Genomic DNA, 18,120 nt, shown 5'->3' with positions numbered 1-18,120 from the left:
TTTGAACAGTGACAACTAGCATTTAAATTACAGAACGGACCCGAGCAGAACCGCAGAGCACAAGAGGAAAATATGTAACACTTGGGTCAGCTGTGCTCCTCTGAGCTTTTCTTGTCTGAAAGGGATGGCGATGGCAGACGAATGCACTCAAACACTGCAAAAATAGTAATACCTTCTGGTATTTAATGTCCTTCAGTGGAAGGCCTCGAGGTGTTTTCTTTAATAATTATGTGACTAATTTTAATATCCCATTAAGGGAGACGTGGTTGTGTCTCTTTATAAGTGCTGGAAATGAAGTTGTGTTTTGATTTATTGCAGCTTAGAAGTATGGTGATGGTAAATCTAGGGATAAAATCAAAGTGTCGTTAGTAGAGCAATTGAACATTTTCAGTCTAGTATGTCAAAACAGGAGAAATCCATTCGCTTTCCCTTCAAGTTCAAAAGCTACAACTCTCCTAGGCTGCCTGATTTTAGATTTATCTCATTATTTCCAAAAGGCCTGTTTCTGTTCCTGGTAGGTGGATGGTTGTACAGGACTGCTGATCTGCCCTTTCCTGCTGGAGAGGTGTCTTCGTTTTGCAGAAGCCTAAATCTCCCAGAGAAGAGCTGTACCTAAATTCACCTGAATATATAAATCAATGAGTTTAAAAGTGGCCCTGATCTGGATACCTGGTACCATTTTAACCCATTAAACCATGTAATAGGTAAAAGGAAATAAAAGCAAAATAAATCAGGGGTGAGGAAACCAGATATTTTTCCTGCTCTGGCTGTAAGAGCTGAATTCAATGAAAGGTTAGCGCTGGCTAGGACCAGCTGTACTTTAGGAAGGCAACGGTTGCAGTTCTCAGCACAGTCTTCTGCAGCATCTCAGCCATGACCATCAATAGCCTTCGATGCCAGTAGTGCATCATTTGGAAGCAGAAAATGCCAGCGGTGCTGGCTCATGTGCTGACGTATGAGGCAATCAATAGTAATGGAAATTAATTGTCAAAGCACATAGCAAGGTAGTGTACAAACCTTAATTAACCTTTAAAAATAAATATGAGGTAAATAATACCGTTCCATGTCAGACCTGGTGATAACGGGAATACAAAGATAAGCCTGGCTGTTTGTTTATTTTTTTTCAAAAAGATGAAAAAAGGGGAAAATCCTCAAATCCTGGGGTGCAGTTTTCTGTGTAAGACATCAGTAAAAAAAAAAAAAAAAAAAAAAACTGAATCATCCCTAAAAGTACCACCTTCCTCCACGTATGCCTAGCAAAGAGGTGCAGGAAGTGGCAGATGGTGCAGAGCCACCGCTTTTCTTTGCCCCTGTTTGTTGTAAGACCAAATCTTAGCTTGCAGGCTGTACTTTTGGAAGTGCATTTTAAAGGAGATTTTGCTGATAATGGAAGGGTTTTATTAGATTATTTTATATACATGTTAACAGCGTGGATTTATGCTAGCGTCCAATGAGAACGTCCAGTGATTTAAATCCCGAAAAGTAAGCTGTGCATGCCCTATTACATGTGTCGTTTAATGTTGAGGGTGCAGATGCAATTCTGTCTGCCTGTTGCCACAAATCCTCCGGCACTGCTTGAACTCTTTGCTTTCTCTCCTAGCATATATAACAACATGTCCCTGTGACATATTGTGGGCTCTTCCGTTAGATTTGATTTTTTTTTTCCTCTTGTTTACTTTATTGCACTGACTTAAGAAAAATACGATACCATCCTTGTCACTGCCTTAGGGTTTTTTTCTGTATAAATATTGTCTTTTTGATGATTCCGAGAATTCTGAGGAAAAAAAATATTGATTCATCTATGTCAGAAGGCTCTTCTGTATCTCATAAATATTCTTTTTGTCAAGATTTAATAATTCGTTGTCCAAGCCAGTGCTTAAGTGGAATAGATTTATGTTAATACAAACTTTCTTTGGTATTACGATGATCAATTTTTCAAGTGAGGAAAAAAGGGAAGGTGTCAGGAGCGACGAATGATCACATATGCTATGGTTTACTTGTAACCTCAGGTTCAAGCCTGGTGATTTTGAGGAAGAGTTCATTGGGTAGATGTTAAAATGCATCTAGGTATTTTTTGCACAGCTACCTATAGAAGTATCAGCGTTCATCAAAGTCAACACGTGCTGAATAGCGAAACGTTGGCAAGGTGATATTCCACACTTGTCTTGGATAGCATCTGGGAACATGCAAATCAGGGAGTCGGTATTGAGATTTCAACGGAGAGTGAGAAATCCAGTCCAGCACGCTTGAAAAGCGGTGGGACGCTTCCCAGTGCTCGTCCCCAGGCTTGCAGCCAGCTGCGAGAGGCTTTCCACCACTGTGGGCAGGAAGCCCCGTGATGAGCTAAACCAAACCCCTGCTGGAGGGAGGAGGGGTTAGATTTTAAGATGCCAAGGAAAACCTTTGTGTGTCAAGGAAACCACGACGATTCTGGTTATAGCAGATGAAAATGAGACAAGGTACTCCATTTTACTAAGAGTGACAAAAGCCACTTTGGGGCTGAGGAGATGCATAAGGCTGGTACGGTGTTAAACTATAACTAAATGCATATTGTAGCCTAGACAAACCCTCTAACTTTTGGAGGATCTCTTCTAATTGGAAAAGGAAGTAGAAAACACTGTTGCCTCCCTTCACCGACCTGCTTTTTGTGTTTTTCCATGCAGGCGTTCTCTCTAAATGCAGACGGAGTTTTGCTGCTGACTTTCTAACCATAAGGAATACGGTTTAGAAATAAATCAGTTCTTAATTTAATTACCTGGGCTTTGTTTTTAATTATGTGCTCCTACTAATCGAACAACAAATTATGTAAAATTGACAATGGAGAAATAAACATGCAGGATATTTTTCTTTGCAGTTCTGGTAAGTCACTGCCTTATGAAATCATACCTCATCCACAAACCGAGTTGGGAAGGTAAACTAGAATTTAGATATGTATTGAAGTTTTATCTTTTAATGTGACTCGAAGTTTGACTTGCTGCCTGACGAAAATCAGAGGGTTATATTTCTTTCTGTAGCAAAGTTTCAGACCATTGAACATTCTGACAGGATGAATGAAGTTTAGTTTCAGCGATGACTGTACAGATTGCCAGATTATATTGTATATAATTAGCATATGTTGTTCAAAATTCTTCTTGGTTATACCAGTGAGAAGCCAGAAATGCTCTCCTGAGATCAATGCATTTTCTCTGCTATTTACACTGCTGAAATCACAATTTAGCTCATTGTGTGTTTTTATAATATGTTGTACACAACTGTGAATACATATTTGATTATAATAGAAATGTGATTAAATTTCAGCTTTGTTCACTTCACCTGCTTTTGCTCGCTGTATCTCTACTGAGATTTATGCCATCTTTCAGAACTCTTCAACTCCTTCAGATAGCTGCCAGAAAAAGCAAACCAGCAAGTAACAAACAAACAAAATCCCTTCTGCCAAGACCTCGATTCCTTTTCCTCCTACAAACATGGGCTTCATCTCTGCCACTGTGGCAAGCTCGTACATCGGGTATTTCCATTCCTTGTGATGCAGAAATAGAGGCTGTAAGCGAAACAAGAAGCAGCAGCTAGGTCTTCAAACACTAACTTTGAAATAGTGTTCTTTTTATGCAGAGGATAGGTATAATTTCCTGCGTGTCATCTGTAGTGGCTTGTTTTCCAAGAGGACAGTTTAAAGTTATGCTAGTAATTTTACCAACAGTGCAGCCTCCCAGAAGAGGCTTTCTGTAGCACGCATGGAGTAGCATGCAGGAGCCTTCAGTAGTGTAGGGGAGTGCCTTATCGGCATGCACATGGGCTGCCCAGCGTGAGTCATGGCTCAGTCTTTCAGGAGCACTTCTGCAGTCCTAAACACCAAGTAGCTCCGGAATAATAAATAAAACCCTGCCACTATTATCGTTGTGCCCTCATACATGAGTGGCAGGCTCTTGGGGTAGATCTGCGCTCTTGCTTTACGCCCGTTGACATGAGCTGAAGTTCTCTTGCAGCAATTTTTCCTTTAGTATTGCATCCAGTTTTATGAACTAAGCTTGTGTTTATTATCAGCTTCGCTCCCTATCACAGGCAGAAAGTATAAGAGATTTTTTCTGAAAATGAAGGCTGGATACGATCATGGAACTTGCTTGTCTCTAGTGCCTTGAATTTGTATGACATGGTTTTCCTTTTTGTCGGGAACAACATGCAAGCCACTGGCTGGATCAATAGAAATTGATTTTAGAATAGTGAGTAGAAGCAAACAATTGCATAAAAGGGGAAATAATCTTATGCTGAAAGCAATTGGATAATACACATTTTACCCGTAACTGATGGGTTCGTAGAGATAAAAATAAAGCCGGGCATTTATGACCTGAAAAAAAAAAAAAAAAAAAAAAAAAAGTTAAATGAGGTTTTAATTCTGATTTGAGATATTTTTTGTGCCTGATATAGAACAAAGTATCTAATTTTATCCTAAGCAGGGTGGATTTTTTTTTTTTTTTCATCTTTGCTGGCTTATTTCTGTTTAGTTGTGAAAGAAGTGTGCTAAGTAGCCCCAGAAGGGCTTTCAAAGGATAGATTGCTATTGCTTTCAGTTGTACAAAAAGGTTAATTATGGAGGTTGGGAAAATGTTGCTGCTTTAATGATAAGGGACTACTATACAGAAATGACTAACTGAGCTAGTTTTCACGGTCATCTTAATTTTAAAATAAATGACAAAACATCAGGCTCCTTGATCATTCTAAGCATTAAAACTGAAAGGTCCGACATGCATGAGAAATACCTAATGACCAGAAAATCTGGGATAGGTAACAGAGGAAGAGATCAACCAAAAATAATTCATTAGAATTTCTGTGTAACATGATCTTTTTAAAACTAATTAAAAATGTAAAAAAAAACAAAGTGGTAGAATTTTTGCCAGAGTTTATAGACTGTTAAATAAAACAGAATTCATAATAAATGAAATTGTAATTTCATACTCTATGGTTCTCTCCATGGGTCTTATTCTGTCATTCCAGTCAATTAGGTCCTGAAAGATTTCAAAGGAGAACAGAATATGAATTTTATCCTTGACGTACTAAAGTTGACGTATAGCCTCCAATTTTGCACAAAGCGACTGAATAAGGAAAAGACCTATTCAAGATTTGTGAAACTTTTTCTTTTTTTTTTTTCCAGGAATGTGAAAATCTGTAAATTACAGTGTTTACTAGAATACACAAGAAAGCCTGTACCTGTCAAATTAAAGATTGATTGCTTCAGAGCATCATCCTTGAAAAGAGTTGAGACCAATGGTGGGTAAACCTCCATAGGTACCAGAAATTCACATTCTGCTTAAGTGAGTTTTCTTATATGAATTCATTGAGTCCAAAGAAAATTGCTCTGGGCTAGTGAACCTCTAAGAAACATTGCAATAACTGTCTGTCTGCTGAGATTGTCTCATACAGATGCCCTTGAGGGCCACCTCTGTTCTCAGCACACACATGGGTGCTGGGATCCAGTGCTGCTGTGGGGGGGAATGCTTGGTGCTGAGCTGCCAAGCCACTCCTGGCAGGCTTCCACGGCAAAGGGGATTCCCCTAGGGCTAGCTGCAGTCTTTGTTTTAATATCATCTGTATCTATCACCTTACAGCTTTTGATGTACCATGATTATCTTAAGTCATCTGTTAGATTCTGAATTGTGTTTGAAGACCAAGCTAATAGAGCCAAGCCAACGAGGAGTTCGAGTGTTTCGTGTTCCACTCTGTCTTCAGAGTTGGAAGAATTTGCACTGAATTTTGATGGAAAACATTTTAGTCCTATGCCACCCTACTCTTGACTGACTTGAATGAATTTAAAAACATCATCCATCTGCCTACTGTGCAAACAGAATATCTGGAGGAGGCGACCAAGCAACAGCTTCATCAGTATTCCCAAGATACTTCATTTGGTTTTAATTCTTCAAAATCCAATAGCCCAGTATTTCACAAATTGATGATAATTGCCTGTTGCTGTTGCTGTCAATGAAAAAATGCCAGTATTCAAGTAATGTAAAACTGCAAATACAGTAGAAATTAGCAGAAATTAGGTAGATGTTTGAAGGCTATTGTATTAATTTATAATTCACAAAATTAATGAGTTTTGTATGAAAGTTAATATCTAGAGATACTTAGAATGAAAACGGTTATTAGAAACTTCATTAACATCAAAATGAAGAAACTTTTGCTTTTCATAATAATTTTCCACGCATTTGTTTTGCAATTCTGAAATGTGTTAGTCTTATAAAAAGTGACAACACAGGAGAAAGCTGTGGAATTTTAGTAATATTGGGGAAAGTGGTGAAGTTTGGGATGTCATTAAAGCGATAGATATGAGAATGATTAGTATTTGCATATTTTATTTCCCTTTGTTTCCTGTCGGTTCTTTAATACACGTGGAAATTGAGATATATTTTTTTTGGTGTTGGAGGATGGGATTGGCTCTCCCTTGGAGTGCATCTGCAGGAGGTTTTCAGGTCAGTGGTGGCACTTGCCCCATGGCATGGTCCCATGGACCCTGCTTCCCAGAGCAGGCACAGACCAAGCTTCGAGCTATGGGAAATATCATGGAGGTTGCAGTTGTTCCTAAAAATGCATCTGTGTTAAATAAATAGGTATGTTTATGGGTGTCTGTGCTTCTGTGGTTTCTTTTGCAGTCTTGTTGGTAAGAAATAAAAGACTTGATTTGGTCCCAAAATCATGTAGAACGTTTACTACCATAGTCTACAAATAAGACTGTTCCTTATTCCAAAGAGTCCCTACTGAGATCTTGGCAGTGACAAAATGTTGGGATGATGTGGGGTTAAAGAAAACACTGCTGATGAAATAATGTGGGAAAGCTCTTCATAGGAGCTGGGTTTTGTTGTGATGAGATAAGGAGCTGTAGCTGCAGGAGGGGACTTGGTTGTGGATAGAAAGGGCATTGCAAAGGAAACAATGAGGCATTGCAGACTGAAAAAAAGGTACCAAATGGTAGCCAAAGACCTAAAGAAGGAAAGCATTTCACAGGAAAACACTGTGATGAACAATGATTTCAGTAGTTTGTGAGTTTATAGTTTATCTAAGAGAATAGTCTTCATTGACTAGATCAAGGCCAAAGCATTGCTGAAGGCTTCCCAGTGTTTGGGGCTTGCTCCCCAAGTCTCTGAATTCCAGAGATCCCTTGGGCAGTGGAGACTCCTGGATCAGGATGGCATCTAGATCCTCTCTGGTAGACTACATTTCACTTCATTGGTAAATTTTTGCACATGTAAAAATGTATTATATATAGTATGTCTTGAAATCCCCCCACCCCATAAATCTCAGAGGTAAGCACTGGGCTTTGTTTGTTCTGAAATAATGTAGTTTTGTTATGACAAATAGCTCCATTTGCTTTTGTTTCAGATAAATACAGCAAATAAATATTTTTATTTGCTTGTAGTTACTCTTAACTAGCATAAGTCAGTTTGGAGCATCAGGAGCATATATAGATGTAAGAGTTAACCAGGACTTCAGTGTAATTCTGTTTGAATATTTAGCCATTATTTCATGCAAGTAAAACCACCGAGTTGCTTATTTAATGACTTATTTGTTTATATTGAAAGTCAATTAGCATGGCCCCTGCGGTTCCCTTACCTTTTCTCTTTGGGGGTTCTAACCGGGGGATGCTCCGTGCAGCGTGCCCGTGGCACCCAGCTGCTCCCACGGTCCGCGGGGGTTCCCTGGGGCAGGGAGGTGCCAAGGCAGCACAACGGGGCAGGGTGAGGACACAGCACAACAGGAGCAGACCTGAGACTGCACGGCGTTTAAACTTGCTCTTAGAGTTAGCTTTAATAAATACCAGCTTTGGGTATCGATGGGAACATAATAGAAAAGGAAGCATCGTTGCATTATTCTACTTACCGATGGCTGAAGAAGGCTCAGTTCCAGCCTGTGCTGTGTGAACATTTGCAATTGCCTTTTGTTATTATTCTTATTTTGCTTTTGCTAAGAGAGGGAAGTCCTTTAGGCTCCAGGGGAGTGTGCTGGACAGCAGTGCTGTGGAGCTGTGGGGACAGGGCCGAGGCACTGGCACGTCTTTCTCATTTGCTGCCAGCTCAGCTGGTGCTGGGCCACCGTGGCTCCGGATCTGTCCCCTCCGAGCAGAGCAGCCAAGTGCCAGCACATCCAAGCTGTTTGCTGGGCATTTCTGTCGCTGCTTTGAAGCAGGCGTATATCCTCACTGGAGCTTCTCTTGAAGCCTCCAGCATATTTTTGCATTGGTGACTGTGCCTAAATTGGCCCACATTAACAAAGGGAGCCATATATGTTTTCTACGCTGAGATAAACCATTTTATTTTTATTTTTTAATGGAAAGTCAGTATTATTCTTATTTATCTGCCCGCATGCTCAGGTATTGATATGAACCCTTCCAGACCAAGGAAGCATGAAGCAGATGCTGGGCAGTGAACCCCACACCTTTCTTCTGGCATTCAGGTACTGAACTGGCACCAAGAGGCTGTTGTCAGCAAGATGTGTTCGCAGCTAACAAATCGCCAAATAAAAACAAATGGCAGCGACCAAGCAAACAAGATGTGTTAATAAGAACGTTATTTTGATAGGGTGTGCAAAGGAGTGACAGAGGGATTGGGTGAGTAATGCACAGCCAGAGCACCCCCAAGGGCAGCCTTCATCTGGCACAAGGAGCCCTTCTGGCCGTGACAGCCCTTCATCTATCTTAGCAGGCATTCAACAAGAATCACGTTCTAATTTCACATTTTCCTAAACAATCTCTGCAAATAATTAGTAAAGAAGCTCTGGAAATTCATCAGTAAAGCCTGATCCTCTAAAATAATTTTTTTAAGTAGTGGTATCATGGAACCTCCCAAAGACCAGGAGATATCTTGGTGATTCTATTTGGTTTATTTGGAATCTAAATATATGTTTTATTTTTTCTTTTAATTGTAGAAACAGAGAGAGAACATTTATTTTTAAGAAGGCAGCTGTCAAAACAGTCTGCTTTAGATGGTTTCTAATAAATTTGGTGACCTAGAAGAAAACAGAAAAGTAAGGAATATTTTAACCTTGTTGTAGACATTAAGCCTCCAAGAGAATATTGATTTATTTAAATAATTGTGCTCAGTTTTGAAACTAAAAATGTTAAAAAGCAAAGAGATTATTATTCATTAAAAGGATGTTATGAGTCATTTCAGTTTATTAACCCATGCTGCTGAGCAGAGGAAAAGCAGAAGAAATACCAGGTCCCTGCTGAATAAAGTTTGATCATTGTGTTGGGTGTTGATGGACTGAAACAGTGACATTCAGCAAACAGGTTTAAGGCTTTTGTGGCAGATATGAAATGGAGAGTAAATATTCCTAGTGGACTGTATAAGTTTATGCCATCAGCATCTCCGATTGCTTCAGTCAATCATAAATCCCTCCGAGACAGCATTGGAATTGGCCTCATGTTACGCAGGCTCATTGACTTTTATTGTGTAAAGTATTTCATCCTCTGCAGGAAGAAGACAGTGTGGCAAACACAGTCTCTGCCTCCAACTTGTTCATCGTAGCAAGGAAGGGAGTTTGCTGGAAAGGGAATCAGGACAGCGACTTGCTTTTGGTAGAGGAGGAGATGCTGTGGCTATTTTAAGAGACATCAACCTCAAATCCAATTAATTAATTGCATTTTTGCAGTACTCCAAACATGCTTTCAGGTGTTATGTCTGTCTGGGGTGTGGACAATGTCATTTTTCTACTTCTCTCAATTTTCACTCTACAGCTCCCTGAGAGCTTGACACATACAAAAGGCAGCCAGACCGAGACTTTATTCTGTAGTCTGTCCCTGATGGGAGTAAGTCCATGGTGCCCATTAAAGTGAAGGGATTTCAGCACAGGAGCCAGTGGTGTGCTTGGACACAGCTGGAAAAACTGGAGCTTAAAAATATTATTTCAGAACTGCAACTGTGAAGGTAGTGACTCACTGCAGAAAGTGCTGACAGTATAAACCCTTCCTATGCATGTATTTTTAACATGAACAGTAATACATGGATGAAATGCAGTTAAAAATACAGTTTTGGATTAACATCAAAAGAAATTGCCATAATTACTGAGCACAACATTTCTCAAGGAAAAATTCAGGTTTCACTATGAAAACACCCAATTCTGTGTCTCCATGCCAAACAGGAGATAGACCTGCAAGGCCTGTTGGCAAAAGGATAGCACATTTCCATCTAATGGAAATTAAATGATGTCACATGTAAGGATTTGGTTGACGTTGGCCAAGAAAAATAGAAGTAGTAAAAGATTATTTATTACTAAAGGCTGTAAATCACCGTGGTCAGATCTCTTTAGCGGGGAGTAGTGCCTCAGCTGGCTGGATGTCATCCCTGCTGAGCAGTAAGTGACTAATGGCATTCCCGTTAGGGCAAACGGAGCCCACCGAGAGCTTTGTAAATGTTCCCAGTTAATTAAGATATTACCAGTTCAGCAAAAATAATAAAAATATTAAAAAATGGAATAAATGTAGATACAATTAGCATGTTTTAATGGATTCACTCTTTGATCATTTATCTCCCGGTCAGCATTACTTTCAAATACGATAAAAATGGAAGAGATGTTGAGCATAACCCAAGTAAGTGCAGCTGCGAGCTTCTCCCAGAGTGGTGCAATGCTAATGCTCTTTACCACCACACACACCTACGTGCTGACTCTTCAGCTGAAAGCATTTCCAATTAAGAAAAGAATCCAGGTGCCTGATGGTGTCAAGGAAAACAGAGAGAGATGTTAGATTTTCGAAACACCTGTAAACTTTAGTATGACACGACTGGCAGCAAGTAGAAAGACTTCCTGCTTTAATTGTAGAAAGAAAATCATATTTATGTTAGCTTTCTTACCTTTCAGAGGCTTTTTAATAGGCTGAAATGTATAGCTAAAAGGAAAAAAAATGTGCCTGAAGCTAGAAAAAAGTCAGGCCTGTACCTCTTTCATCTCGCTACAATTAGGATACAACTGTAAACCAGATATTTCAAAAATTGTTTATGAACTCGCAGGTCTGAGCTGAATAACCATCTGTAAAATTTTAAAAATTAAAATCCCTTTAGGAAATAGTGACCTTGCAGAGCTTAAATTGCATATGAAATTCTGAAAGCTGAATTAGTTAGGAATAGATATGATCTAGATAAAAATGAAGTTTAAAAAAATACAGGCTGTTCCTCTCCATCCAAAAGGCGTGAAGAAAAACCTGACTCCTCTCTAAGTTGCCTGTGTGTGCTGTTTCTTGCAGTGTGCTCCTTACTGCACTTATGTCCAGACCTCAACAGTGGTGTGATGAGTTGCGCATCTCGTGGAGCACCGCAGAGGTGTTCAAGTTGGGGCTCTTGGGTGTTCAGCTGCTGTCTGTGTAGAATTGAAGCCTAGCTAAAAGGGAGGGTGCTGAATGTTGTCATGAAAACACAGCTCTCCCAGTGGAGCTAAGGTATTATACCTACTTGTCCGTGTGCTGCAGACCCCGCACTGTTAGTAGTAATAGGGCTGTTGGCTTATCTCGGGTGGTGGTGGTCTGCTCAAGTGTTGCTCCACTCTTTCTTCTCCACCATTGCGTCAAAGGTGATGCTCCTGTGGAAGTTTTTGGTGGGAGCAGAGAAGTTCCCAGTGGCCTCTGATTGTCAAACATTACAGACATTTTATTAAATGCTAAATAAAAGACGTCATGGAAGGAAAACCATAAAGAGACAGAGCTTGGCCAAAATACCATGCAGCAAAATGGTCTATAAATTAACATGCTAGTTAGCTCAAACACCAGCAGAAGCAGAGAACCTTATCTGGGCCATTATGGGGCGCTTATGGGTTTTTACAGCAGGCTGAACTTTCTGCCAGTTAACTTTTACGTTGTTTTTAAACTTGGTCATCTTCACTGCTGTTGTCCAAACGCCATTAATTTAAAGAACTGTCAATCAAAGGTGATTATTAGTATGCTGGGCTTGCAGTGCTCTGCATATACAGCAGAATGCACTGAAGGCTGAAATGCTATAGTCCGTCTTGCTTGTGTATGGGATGGAGATCAAATATGACAGCGGCTGTTAACAAAATGATAAAGAATCTCAAAGTGGATGATATAATTGAAATTGTACTTTGAAGTTGAATTTGGAGTTTTAAAATTCCATTATTTAATGTGTAACTATAAAAAAGGTACTTTCTAATGAGCAGGTCGCAGTGACATGATGTAGTCAGCTTTTAAGAGATTTTTTTCTTGCAGATAGAAGTCAGAAGTTGCCAAATTAAGAGTTGAAATCTGAAATTGACAGAGAAGTTCTACTAGTAGTGCAAAAATGTAAATTAAATGCCTGTACAAATGAATACTACTGTAAATGGGGAATATAATATTCATTCTGAAAATAAATAAGCAAATAAATAAACCCACAAGAATAAGTATACAATTATTTCACTAATTGTAAACTTCTACTGGCTGCACATCAGAAGTCTGGTGAATGGCTGAGACAGGTTGGCTACGATTTAGGTCTGTTGACTTTTGCTTTTTTTTAGAGACAGAGGCAGAGTTGTACCTAAAACAGAGCAAGAAACAGTAATAAACTGATATAACCGGCACAAAATCTCAATAGTGTACAAAATGTCACTTAAGGGGCTCTTTGATGTTTGTGGAAACAGGGCATTAGCTTTATTTGTCAGTTCTTTCCATTTGCATTTCTGTGCTCTTTGCTTCCTAAGGAAATCTTTTTCCATTTAATTAGAAAGAAAAGCTAAGATATATACTTGTTAACAGACTTAATTTGCAGCACTATGCCAAAGGTTCTTTGCGAGTCTTGGGAGGGAGTGTGAGGTGAGAAGAAAATTTCGTATTGTTCCTTCCAAGCCCTGAATGTTAATGGTTATTGCTTCTTTCTTGTCGCTTTCTCCATTATATCTGTGGTTGAGTTCCACGCTTTTTATTTTTATGCAAATTTAAAAAAGAGGCTATCTCACCTGCCTCACTACCCCATGCACCCGCAGTTGTGTACATCCCTCTATTTATACTTAACTTTGGAAATCACATTAGTGCTTTTTTTCAAAGGAGTAAGCAAAGCAAAATGTGGAAAAATAAAAGCAGACAGCAGTGAGGAACTTGAGAAATTTGTATGTTTTGAAAGAAGGGATTAGTCACAGTACAAAATGGTTATGATTACAGTACTTTTAATAATGGGGTGAAAATGGTTAAAATATAGAGCAAATTCCAGTTCTATGTGTTGTTAAATCTGTGACTTTCACATATCAGACTGGAATTTTCAGATTATGTAGTGTAAAAAATTGTGATTTAATTTCATGAAGACAAAGTTTTTCAAAACTTTAAATCTACCTAGAATTATGGTCATCTATTGCCTTTGCTAATTGTTAGAACTGTGTTAAAAAAAATGAAGATGTTAATTTGCTGTATGCAGAAATACCCGTAGTATGAATAATGTTCTAATTGGCTGTTTTAGCAAATTTTCTTCATGTATGGACTCTGTACCAAATCACAGTGTCTGCAACATGATTTTTCCTAAGTCCTGTTAAAAAGGGCTTTCTCTTTGTGCATTTCTGTTTTTACACAGACGGATTTCCCATCGTTATTTTGCAAATAATGGTCAAAAAAAGTAATCCTTCTGAACTACATCAAGTAGTTATTTGTAATGCCAAAGGCCTGTGGACAAGGACATTCGTCACATTAAACCAATCGCCAAATGGCAGCAGTATAAACCCCAAAATGCCTTCCAGGTGTTACAGCTTTGGAAGGGCTGTTCAGGTGTACTGAGGGTGGTTGCTATTAGAGGGAGGTGACCAAGGTGTTGGGATGGATGACATCTGTGAGTTTTCTTAAAACTTCTTGGTAATTGCCCTGCTACAGGTTTGCAGGACAGCCCCTTAAAAATGTAAGAGGGGGGCACAACACGTGTCAGGCCCAGCTCCTCATGCAGCACTTCCTCTTGGAAGCGGTGTGGAGATGGGAATTAGGGTGAGTCCCTTCTGTGCAGTCCCAGGCATTTTCAGTGCATTGGATGCAAGGGCTATGTGGGGGCGTGCTTAGAAGCCAATTAACTCTTTAATTGCACATTTAATGTAATAATAGCAAGGTACTTCAATGTACCTTGTACAAAGCAATTTACATATTGAAGAATATTTTGCTCTCATCCTTTCCTCTTCCTAATTCCCTTCTAAAATACTACATCTGCAAGTAACATCCCATGATTTCTAGGGTTTGCTGCAATACCCTTGTCTATTTTACTTCATACCTTTATTTGGTTACTGCCTTTTCGTATTCTTATAGCAGTGATGTACACTGCAGTGCATGAGGCTTATTTCATAGCCACGTTCCTACAGAAATTGTGGTTGGTGCAGGTTAGGGGGTCTCTGCCTCTGGAGAAAGCTGCAAGACTGTGGTTCTGGATTTTCTTTAAGTTATCTGGTAACGCTTTGTCTTTAAAGCAGAATGTATATTTATAGTAGTGTTGAAGTGAAAAAGGATTTATAATCCACAAAACGTGCTGGAAACAAAACAAAACAACAACAACAAAAAAGCATAAGAACCATAAAGAAAATTAAACTCTGTATCCCAAATATTGGTATGATTAACTGTATTTAATTTCACTCCACTGCTGAAGAGGACTCCAAAAGTAGTTTCTTTTAGATACTAGGAGTAGAAGAGTTGAATTTATTTCTCCAACAGCCCTTGCCCTGTGTGCTGGCAGGGCTCAGGGTCAGCCATTTTGGGGAGCTGCCACTTGGGCTCAGTTGTTGGACTGGGCCTGCACAGCAGAGCTCAGGTTTGATAAGCTCTCCATCTGAACCTGGCCACTCGCAAACTTTCCCAGTCTCACCAATAAAGATGGGGAGTTCAGTTCCGTGATCACACTTTTTTTTTCTCAGTTTTCAATAGGAAAACCTGTTACTGGTAGGAGAGGTTGTCAGAAGGCCATGTGAGATACCATTAGTAGGATTTGTGGGGACTTACCCTGCTCGATTCAGGCCTCTTGAGCAGCCTCAGCAAGACTTCAGGAGAGATGCTTGCTCATTGTTAACACACCAGTAACTACAGAAGGATATTTAGGAGGCTATTTGCAGCCTGGAGCAGTTGTCATGTGTTCCATATAAAAAGCTAATGTAGTCTTCTTTTAGAAATAACAGCTGGAAGTCGCGCTGCAGCAGGTAGGACAAGCTATACTTGAAGTGGTTTTGCCGTGCCCAGGAAAAAGTGAGCGAGTGAACACCAGTGCTGAGAGCCAGCACTGCAGCTCCAGGAAGGGGGCTGCAGGGCTCGAGCTGGTGAAAAGTCCAACTGCATAGGGAGATGCAGAAGTGCCAGGGCAACATCCACGTCCCAGTACACCAGGGACTTTGCAGCGAAGCAGCCAAATAAACCTTCATCGTGTCCAGTTGCCACCGTCTCTGCTAATTTCACATGGTCTGCCTGAGATATACCAAGTCAGGTTGTTATTTCAGAGGGAGATCCTGGAAAGTTTTTCTGTGTGGCAATGCTGAAATCCCATTCAGTCATTTTTGGGAATGTTTCTGGATTTCAATTTGAAATTATTTTTGTTGAATGGTTTACTTTTTTTTTTTTTTTTTTTTTTAAGATGATGTAATGTGACAAGGACAAGCCTGATTTAAAACAGAGTAATTGGACTGACTTAATGTTTTGTTTAAAACATTAATTTATGCATGTTTTGAATATGTAGGGCTTGTCCAGAATTGGAACAAAAAGACATCTTGGAGTATCTGTGTTATGCAGGATATTAGTTATGTGCTTTGTATCTGGTTTGACTAAAGTTAGGCTGTGCTGAATCCAGATGATATTGTGTTCTCTCCCCCACACTATGCAGAAAGACAAGGAAGTTAATAAAGCACTGCCAGCATTATATATTTCTAACATTTTACTGAATATGCTATGTAAATTAAATATTTTTTGATCAAGAAGAAGAGAAATCATCAGTCATGTCAGACATCTGCACTCACAGCATTTAGAGCTAGGGCTGAATTGCTACTTAATTTAAAAACCAGAAGTATAAGAAATTGTACATCTAACTTGACATTTTACAACCTTCCTATATTTGAGGAGGGAATCAATTGTCTGCTTTATCAAGCACTATAGAGTTTTAATTTCTATTATCCTTTAAACCCCTCCTGTCACAAAACAGTTGTGGTTAGTATTCATGTGGAATTACACATGATAAATCATTAACAGTAGCAACATATCGATATACAATATACATATGAAACATGAAGTGTATGTATACAAATGCACTGTTATAATAATGTATATGTAAGGACATATCGGACCAGCTCCATGTGGGAAGGGATGACCTTCTGCAGTACCAAATAAATTACAAAATCTTTTCTAGCTACTACAGGTGTATAGATCATATTGTTAGTGCACCCATAAAAGTCATAGTTACTGTCAAATTGAGAAATTTTAGCTCAGTACTTCTGTTTGTCTTTCGCTCTCATGGGAGAAAATAAATCCTTCTTATTAGAAGGACAAGATGTACCGCTGGATACTGCCTTGACAAATGACCTTTTCCTAGCTTTAATAGCTCCAGAAACTGTACCCTTGAAAACAAGCTTGCGTTTACATTTGCCATTTGAATGGTTGGGCGTTGCGTGTTTTGTTTAGTGTCTTTGGGTAGCATTATTTAAAATTGCCTTTTGACATATTTCTCCTATACATTTCTCCGGCGCTAAGGAACAGCCTGGAATTTCTCCTGCTGCTTTGGCTTTAATAAACTCTTCAGTTCTGTAAAATACAGATGCTGAATACCTTAATGAGACAGGCAGGTGAGGCGTTACTTGCTGTAATATCGCCTTGTGGCATTAAGAGGAAAAAAGGCATTATTGCAACTTTTCGCTAGGGAAGGACAGAACATATCCCTCTGTGTTCGTTAGGCCATGTCAGGCTGTGGCTGTCCCCTCACAGCTGAGATGACAGGAGGCCATCCTTCAGAGCAGCGAACGTGTCAGCCCGCCGTCCCCTTAGCTGTCACGGCATTGTTATGCATATGGCAGAGGAAAAAAGGGGGCGATCGGATTGAAACACGGATCCGTGCAGGCAGAAAGAGCATGGCTCAACAAATGCGATCTTTACTTTAGAAATGGGAATGAAAACACGAATCCACTTTTATTAAAGTTTGCACAGCTGCCTCTTGTTACTCACATGGTAGGTGAGAGGGGTTATGCTCCTTCAGCACAAAACACTTGCTTTCTCGTGACATTCCCTGTTTGGCCAGCCTCAAAACATGCTGGTTTATTTTTAATAAGACTGTAGGGATGTCCTATGGTCTTTATAATAACCGGCGCAGCTCTTAGTCCACGTGGTGGCCTGCCTGAACCTTGAGGAAGCAAAGCTCAAGGAGCCACAAGCACCTGGAGGAAGCTCTGGTCCCTGGGGGAAGGTGTATGGCCTGCAGCAGGGCCTCCAGAAAACGGCTGGATCTTAGTTTTTTTTTAGTAAGCACAGCTCAGAAAATGCAAGTTTTTCTGTGTGCGTAAGTAATTCAAAGCAGCTATACAAATACCTAAAATGAAATCAGTAATGCAGCTGGAAATCTGTATCATTCATACAATTCACTGCATCATACTTTGACCCAGACTATTTATGTAGCTTCGTAGGCAATGAAAATACCTATACAGCTACTGAGAATGAAAACAGCCTGTGCAGAGTGCAGGTTTCACAGCTATCTGGTACCAGAAGTGACGCTGAAAGCCATTACATCTGAAGACTGCTTCAGGATGGATTTTTGATGCAGCAAAATCATACATTGAATGTACTGTCATTAAGTTATATGAAAACACAATGATAATGTGACAGGCAAAAATAAATGCGGAAGTGTTGACCTGTGTAGAAAATAAACTGTTGCAGGGAAGTAAATCAGATATAATGTCTTTGATGACCATATCAAAGTGATTGACAGTGTGGCATATGAAGGGAAACAATATCTAGAGGAAGGGCAGAGGAAAGGAAGAACTGGAAGCATGTTAAAAAAAAAAAAAAAGCTTACAGTTCTGACTCAATGCTTGATATATCAGATTGATTAAGAAAAAAAAAAAAAAAAAGCTTATGACTCCTGAAATTCACAGTTTGTTGAGATTCACTAACGATAAGGAAGCTTGCTGGAGGATCCAGAGGCTGCCTAGGAAGAAGAAAAAAAGTGATTC

The 18,120-nt window shown here is 39.6% G+C and overlaps 1 protein-coding gene across 6 annotated transcripts in view; it reads left to right on the top strand.

Annotated features, from left to right (window-relative positions):
- LRP1B (LDL receptor related protein 1B) overlaps positions 1 to 18,120 on the top strand; it is a 684,970-nt gene that overhangs the window by 37,427 nt on the left and 629,423 nt on the right. The window lies entirely within an intron of this gene.

Source organism: Cygnus olor, chromosome 6 (assembly GCF_009769625.2).
Source record: "Cygnus olor isolate bCygOlo1 chromosome 6, bCygOlo1.pri.v2, whole genome shotgun sequence".
In the NCBI taxonomy this organism is placed as follows: Eukaryota; Metazoa; Chordata; class Aves; order Anseriformes; family Anatidae; genus Cygnus; species Cygnus olor.
This window is presented reverse-complemented; position numbering and strand designations above follow the sequence as displayed.